We start from the raw sequence: 7,167 nt of genomic DNA, 5'->3' as shown, positions 1-7,167 counted from the left end.
GCCAGGAGCGCATCGCCGACAGAAGGGACGAGACGACCGGTGCACACCTAGGGCGGAGCGGCCGGCCCATCCCAAAGTCCAACTACGAGCTCCTTAATTGCAACAACTTAAATATACGCTATTGGAGCTGGAATTACCGCAGCTGCTGGCACCAGACTTTCCCTCCAATGGATCCTCGTTAAGGGATTTAGATTGTACTCATTCCAATTACCAGACTCATAGAGCCCGATATTGTTATTTATTGTCACTACCTCCCCGTGTCAGGATTGGGTAATTTGCGCGCCTGCTGCCTTCCTTGGAAGTGGTAGCCGTTTCTCAGGCTCCCTCTCCGGAATCGAACCCTAATTCTCCGTCACCCGTCACCACCATGGTAGGCTACTATCCTACCATCGAAAGTTGATAGGGCAGAAATTTGAATGATGCGTCGCCGACACGATGGCCGTGCGATCCGTCGAGTTATCATGAATCATCGCAGCAACGAGCAGAGCCCGCGTCGACCTTTTATCTAATAAATGCATCCCTTCCAGAAGTCGGGGTTTGTTGCACGTATTACCTCTAGAATTACTACGGTTATCCGAGTAGTAGATACCATTAAACAAACTATAACTGATTTAATGACCCATTCGCAGTTTCATAGTCTGAATTTGTTCATACTTACACATGCATGGCTTAATCTTTGAGACAAGCATATGACTACTGGCAGGATCAACCAGGTAGCATTCCTCAACGATGTCGCGCGCCGCATAAGCCCGGCGCACCATTTCGGGCACGGTCGGGTCAAAGGCGAGCGCGACAGTCATTCGCCAGGAGCATTCATTTTGGGCAGATAGAAGCCGGTGAAGGCCCCATGCCCACTGCGTCTACCGTATCCGAGAATTCGAGGCGCCGCTCACGGACCACGCCATCGCACAACGAAGTGAGGGAAGGAGTGGGATGCGAGAGAGTCTTTTGGGTTCACCCCACGCATGGGATGCGAGGGGCGAAAGGCGACCGTTTGCACGTGCACAATGCCTAGGCATTAGGTATGCAGCACAGAAATAAGACATCCGACCAGCCTAGATTGCGCTTCATCCGCCACCGAATTGGCATGCGAGTTAGGTTGTCGCAGCTCGAAGCAGGGATCCAACCTAATCACACATGCCCAATACCACTCATGCGCCGTACGTGAATAGCTCTTTCAATGAACGCCCGACATCCACCCCGCCGCCCGATATGAGATTTCGTGCGACGACGCCGATGCCTTCTTTGCAAGGCCAATGCTACACCCGCCGTTGCGCGTTGCCCAAGGGTGTTGAGAATTCAACCACTGCAAAGATTGTTGGAGGAAGACCAAGGTTCACACAGGGGAACCGCCCACGCCCGGTCCATCATAGCGTCTGGCCGCACATGGCCTTACGTGCCCCGTGCGTGCGACGCCTAGAGTTAGCCGTAATAGGAGCTCTAGAACTCACCACTCGCCCGAAAGCACTGCCATTTCCACACCAAACGCTATTATAAACCGATCTTGAGCATTTCCTTCGGCGGCGCACGTTTGCCCCACAGACGTCGCTGGCATGTTTTATTAAGCGCCCAACGGCGTAGCAAGGACGAGCCATGCATGCCATCAAGCGCCCACGCAGCACGCCTACTAAGCCGTCCGACTGTGTGTGCTGTCCAAGGGCTACGATGGCATGCCATGCCCGACGACGACCGACCGTCTGTGCTTTCCAAAGGCGATGATGGCATGCCACGCCCGACGTCGTCCGACCGTGTGTGCTGTCCAATGGATATGTTGGCATGCCACGCCCGACGTCGGCCGACCGTGTGTGCTGTCCAAGGGCTATGATGGCATGCCGCGCCCGACGACGGTCGACCGTCCGTGCTGCCCAAAGGCGATGATGGCATGCCAGCCCGACGCCGTCCGACTGTCTGTGCTGCCCAAAGGCGATGATTGCATGCCACACCCGACGTCGTTCGACTGTGTTTGCCGTCCAAGGGAAATGCTGGAATGCCACGCCCGACGACGTCCGACTGTGTCAGCTAGTCCAAAGGCGATGATGGCATGACACGCCCGACGCCGTCCGACCGTCTGTGCTGCCCAAAGGCGATGATGGCATGCCACGCCTGATGTTGTTCGACCGTGTTTGCCGTCCAAGGTCGATGATGGCATGCATGCCGTCAAGCGCCCACACAGCACGCCTACTAAGCCCACAGGACGCCCTCGACGTCCGCCTGCCTTTTCCTCTCTCGACCCATCGACGTCGCCGACGTGTTTTTATAAACGCCCAACGGCATAGCACGGACAAGCCATGCATGCTATCAAGCACTCACGTTGCACGCCTGCTAAGCCCACGGGATGCCTATGCCGTCTGCCTGCCTGCGCCTCAGTCTGCCTCCAACACCTCTACCCCCCTTATATATGCTTAAAAAAGTTTTACCCATATGACAGGAGTAGACATGGATTTTCCAGAGAATCATAATGGAAATGTACAACCCAAATATGACCGTTCGAAGGTACAAACACATATCATCTTTCATAAATGACTTTAATACATATAAAAAATATTTTTCAACATTTTTTTAAATTTTTATTTTTTTCTAAAAGTCCAAAAAATTAGTAATAAATAAAAAAAATAGGGAAAATATCGAAAAAATATGAAATCAACTCCGAAAATTCACAAATAAATATGGGAACCTTACAATAAAAAATTTAATAAATTTTATTTTTTAAAAATAGACGTAAAAAATAAAAAAGGGTAAAAATAAATTATAAAATAATGATTAAAAGTCGGAAAAATACGGAAATGCTCGAAAACACTTCTAAACATGTTAAATTAATGATAAGATATATATTTGCACAAATAAAAGATGTTTCAATATCGTACAAACCGTAAAAGTAATGAAAATGATGCGAAAGAGCCACGTTAGGCGGAAACGTTAGAGAATAGATAATGGAAAGTAGATGAATATGTTTGTTATGCATGGAGGTTTTTTCAAAATCCTTTGATTTATGTACAACATGAACATCCGCATGTTTTGCTTAGAACTCGAACAATGTCACGCAAGCCACGACTGATGCGGGCAGGCCACGGCCGACCGTTGTGTGCAGGCACGTCCGACGCTGGCTGACCGTTTGTGCTGTCCAAGGGATATGATGGCATGCCACGCCCGACGATGGCCGACCATCTGTGCTGGTCCAACGGCGATGATGACATGCCACGCCCGACACCGTCAGACCGTGTGTGCTTTCCAAGGGCTATGATGGCATGCCACGCCCGACGACGACCGACCGTCTGTGCTGTCCAAAGGCGATGATGGCATGCCACGCCCGCCGTCCTGCGACCGTGTGTGGTGCCCAACGCCAAGATGGCATGCCACGCTCGACGTCGTTCGACGGTGTATGCTGTCCAAAGGCGATGATGGCATGCCACGCCCGCCGTCCTGCGACCGTGTGTGGTGCCCAACGCCAAGATGGCATGCCACGCTCGACGTCGTTCGACGGTGTATGCTGTCCAAAGGCGATGATGGCATGCCACGCCCGCCGTCCTGCGACCGTGTGTGGTGCCCAACGCCAAGATGGCATGCCACGCTCGACGTCGTTCGACGGTGTATGCTGTCCAAAGGCGATGATGGCATGCCACGCCCGCCGTCCTGCGACCGTGTGTGGTGCCCAACGCCAAGATGGCATGCCACGCTCGACGTCGTTCGACGGTGTATGCTGTCCAAAGGCGATGATGGCATGCCACGCCCGCCGTCCTGCGACCGTGTGTGGTGCCCAACGCCAAGATGGCATGCCACGCTCGACGTCGTTCGACGGTGTATGCTGTCCAAAGGCGATGATGGCATGCCACGCCCGCCGTCCTGCGACCGTGTGTGGTGCCCAACGCCAAGATGGCATGCCACGCTCGACGTCGTTCGACGGTGTATGCTGTCCAAAGGCGATGATGGCATGCCACGCCCGCCGTCCTGCGACCGTGTGTGGTGCCCAACGCCAAGATGGCATGCCACGCTCGACGTCGTTCGACGGTGTATGCTGTCCAAAGGCGATGATGGCATGCCACGCCCGCCGTCCTGCGACCGTGTGTGGTGCCCAACGCCAAGATGGCATGCCACGCTCGACGTCGTTCGACGGTGTATGCTGTCCAAAGGCGATGATGGCATGCCACGCCCGCCGTCCTGCGACCGTGTGTGGTGCCCAACGCCAAGATGGCATGCCACGCTCGACGTCGTTCGACGGTGTATGCTGTCCAAAGGCGATGATGGCATGCCACGCCCGCCGTCCTGCGACCGTGTGTGGTGCCCAACGCCAAGATGGCATGCCACGCTCGACGTCGTTCGACGGTGTATGCTGTCCAAAGGCGATGATGGCATGCCACGCCCGCCGTCCTGCGACCGTGTGTGGTGCCCAACGCCAAGATGGCATGCCACGCTCGACGTCGTTCGACGGTGTATGCTGTCCAAAGGCGATGATGGCATGCCACGCCCGCCGTCCTGCGACCGTGTGTGGTGCCCAACGCCAAGATGGCATGCCACGCTCGACGTCGTTCGACGGTGTATGCTGTCCAAAGGCGATGATGGCATGCCACGCCCGCCGTCCTGCGACCGTGTGTGGTGCCCAACGCCAAGATGGCATGCCACGCTCGACGTCGTTCGACGGTGTATGCTGTCCAAAGGCGATGATGGCATGCCACGCCCGCCGTCCTGCGACCGTGTGTGGTGCCCAACGCCAAGATGGCATGCCACGCTCGACGTCGTTCGACGGTGTATGCTGTCCAAAGGCGATGATGGCATGCCACGCCCGCCGTCCTGCGACCGTGTGTGGTGCCCAACGCCAAGATGGCATGCCACGCTCGACGTCGTTCGACGGTGTATGCTGTCCAAAGGCGATGATGGCATGCCACGCCCGCCGTCCTGCGACCGTGTGTGGTGCCCAACGCCAAGATGGCATGCCACGCTCGACGTCGTTCGACGGTGTATGCTGTCCAAAGGCGATGATGGCATGCCACGCCCGCCGTCCTGCGACCGTGTGTGGTGCCCAACGCCAAGATGGCATGCCACGCTCGACGTCGTTCGACGGTGTATGCTGTCCAAAGGCGATGATGGCATGCCACGCCCGCCGTCCTGCGACCGTGTGTGGTGCCCAACGCCAAGATGGCATGCCACGCTCGACGTCGTTCGACGGTGTATGCTGTCCAAAGGCGATGATGGCATGCCACGCCCGCCGTCCTGCGACCGTGTGTGGTGCCCAACGCCAAGATGGCATGCCACGCTCGACGTCGTTCGACGGTGTATGCTGTCCAAAGGCGATGATGGCATGCCACGCCCGCCGTCCTGCGACCGTGTGTGGTGCCCAACGCCAAGATGGCATGCCACGCTCGACGTCGTTCGACGGTGTATGCTGTCCAAAGGCGATGATGGCATGCCACGCCCGCCGTCCTGCGACCGTGTGTGGTGCCCAACGCCAAGATGGCATGCCACGCTCGACGTCGTTCGACGGTGTATGCTGTCCAAAGGCGATGATGGCATGCCACGCCCGCCGTCCTGCGACCGTGTGTGGTGCCCAACGCCAAGATGGCATGCCACGCTCGACGTCGTTCGACGGTGTATGCTGTCCAAAGGCGATGATGGCATGCCACGCCCGCCGTCCTGCGACCGTGTGTGGTGCCCAACGCCAAGATGGCATGCCACGCTCGACGTCGTTCGACGGTGTATGCTGTCCAAAGGCGATGATGGCATGCCACGCCCGCCGTCCTGCGACCGTGTGTGGTGCCCAACGCCAAGATGGCATGCCACGCTCGACGTCGTTCGACGGTGTATGCTGTCCAAAGGCGATGATGGCATGCCACGCCCGCCGTCCTGCGACCGTGTGTGGTGCCCAACGCCAAGATGGCATGCCACGCTCGACGTCGTTCGACGGTGTATGCTGTCCAAAGGCGATGATGGCATGCCACGCCCGCCGTCCTGCGACCGTGTGTGGTGCCCAACGCCAAGATGGCATGCCACGCTCGACGTCGTTCGACGGTGTATGCTGTCCAAAGGCGATGATGGCATGCCACGCCCGCCGTCCTGCGACCGTGTGTGGTGCCCAACGCCAAGATGGCATGCCACGCTCGACGTCGTTCGACGGTGTATGCTGTCCAAAGGCGATGATGGCATGCCACGCCCGCCGTCCTGCGACCGTGTGTGGTGCCCAACGCCAAGATGGCATGCCACGCTCGACGTCGTTCGACGGTGTATGCTGTCCAAAGGCGATGATGGCATGCCACGCCCGCCGTCCTGCGACCGTGTGTGGTGCCCAACGCCAAGATGGCATGCCACGCTCGACGTCGTTCGACGGTGTATGCTGTCCAAAGGCGATGATGGCATGCCACGCCCGCCGTCCTGCGACCGTGTGTGGTGCCCAACGCCAAGATGGCATGCCACGCTCGACGTCGTTCGACGGTGTATGCTGTCCAAAGGCGATGATGGCATGCCACGCCCGCCGTCCTGCGACCGTGTGTGGTGCCCAACGCCAAGATGGCATGCCACGCTCGACGTCGTTCGACGGTGTATGCTGTCCAAAGGCGATGATGGCATGCCACGCCCGCCGTCCTGCGACCGTGTGTGGTGCCCAACGCCAAGATGGCATGCCACGCTCGACGTCGTTCGACGGTGTATGCTGTCCAAAGGCGATGATGGCATGCCACGCCCGACGCCGTCCGACCGTGTGTGCTGTCCAAGGGCGGTGATGTCATGCCACGCCCGACGTTGCCGACCGTGTGTGCTTTCCAAGAGCGTGTTTGCCGTCGAAGGGCGATGATGGCATGCCACGCCCGACGCCATCCGACTGTGTCAGCTAGTCCAGAGGCGATGATGGCATGCCACGCCCGACGTCGTTCGACCGTGTTTGCTGTCCAAAGGCGGTGATGGCATGTCACGCCTGACGTTGTTTGGCCGTGTTTGCCGTCTAAGGGCTATGATGTCATGCCACGCCTGACGTCGTTCGACCGTTTGTGCTGCGCAAAGGCGATGATGGCATGCCACGCCTGACGTCATTCGACCGTGTTTGCCGTCCAAGGGCTATGATGGCATGCCACGCCCGACGTCGTTCGATCGTCTGTGCTGCCCCAAGGTGATGATGGCATGCCACGCCCCACGTCGTTCGACCGTGTGTGCTGTCCAAACGCGGCGATGTCATGCCACGCCCGA

Source organism: Solanum pennellii, chromosome 7 (genome assembly GCF_001406875.1).
Source record: "Solanum pennellii chromosome 7, SPENNV200".
In the NCBI taxonomy this organism is placed as follows: Eukaryota; Viridiplantae; Streptophyta; class Magnoliopsida; order Solanales; family Solanaceae; genus Solanum; species Solanum pennellii.
The sequence above is the reverse complement of the archived record's forward strand: the minus strand, read 5'-3'. Positions refer to the sequence as shown.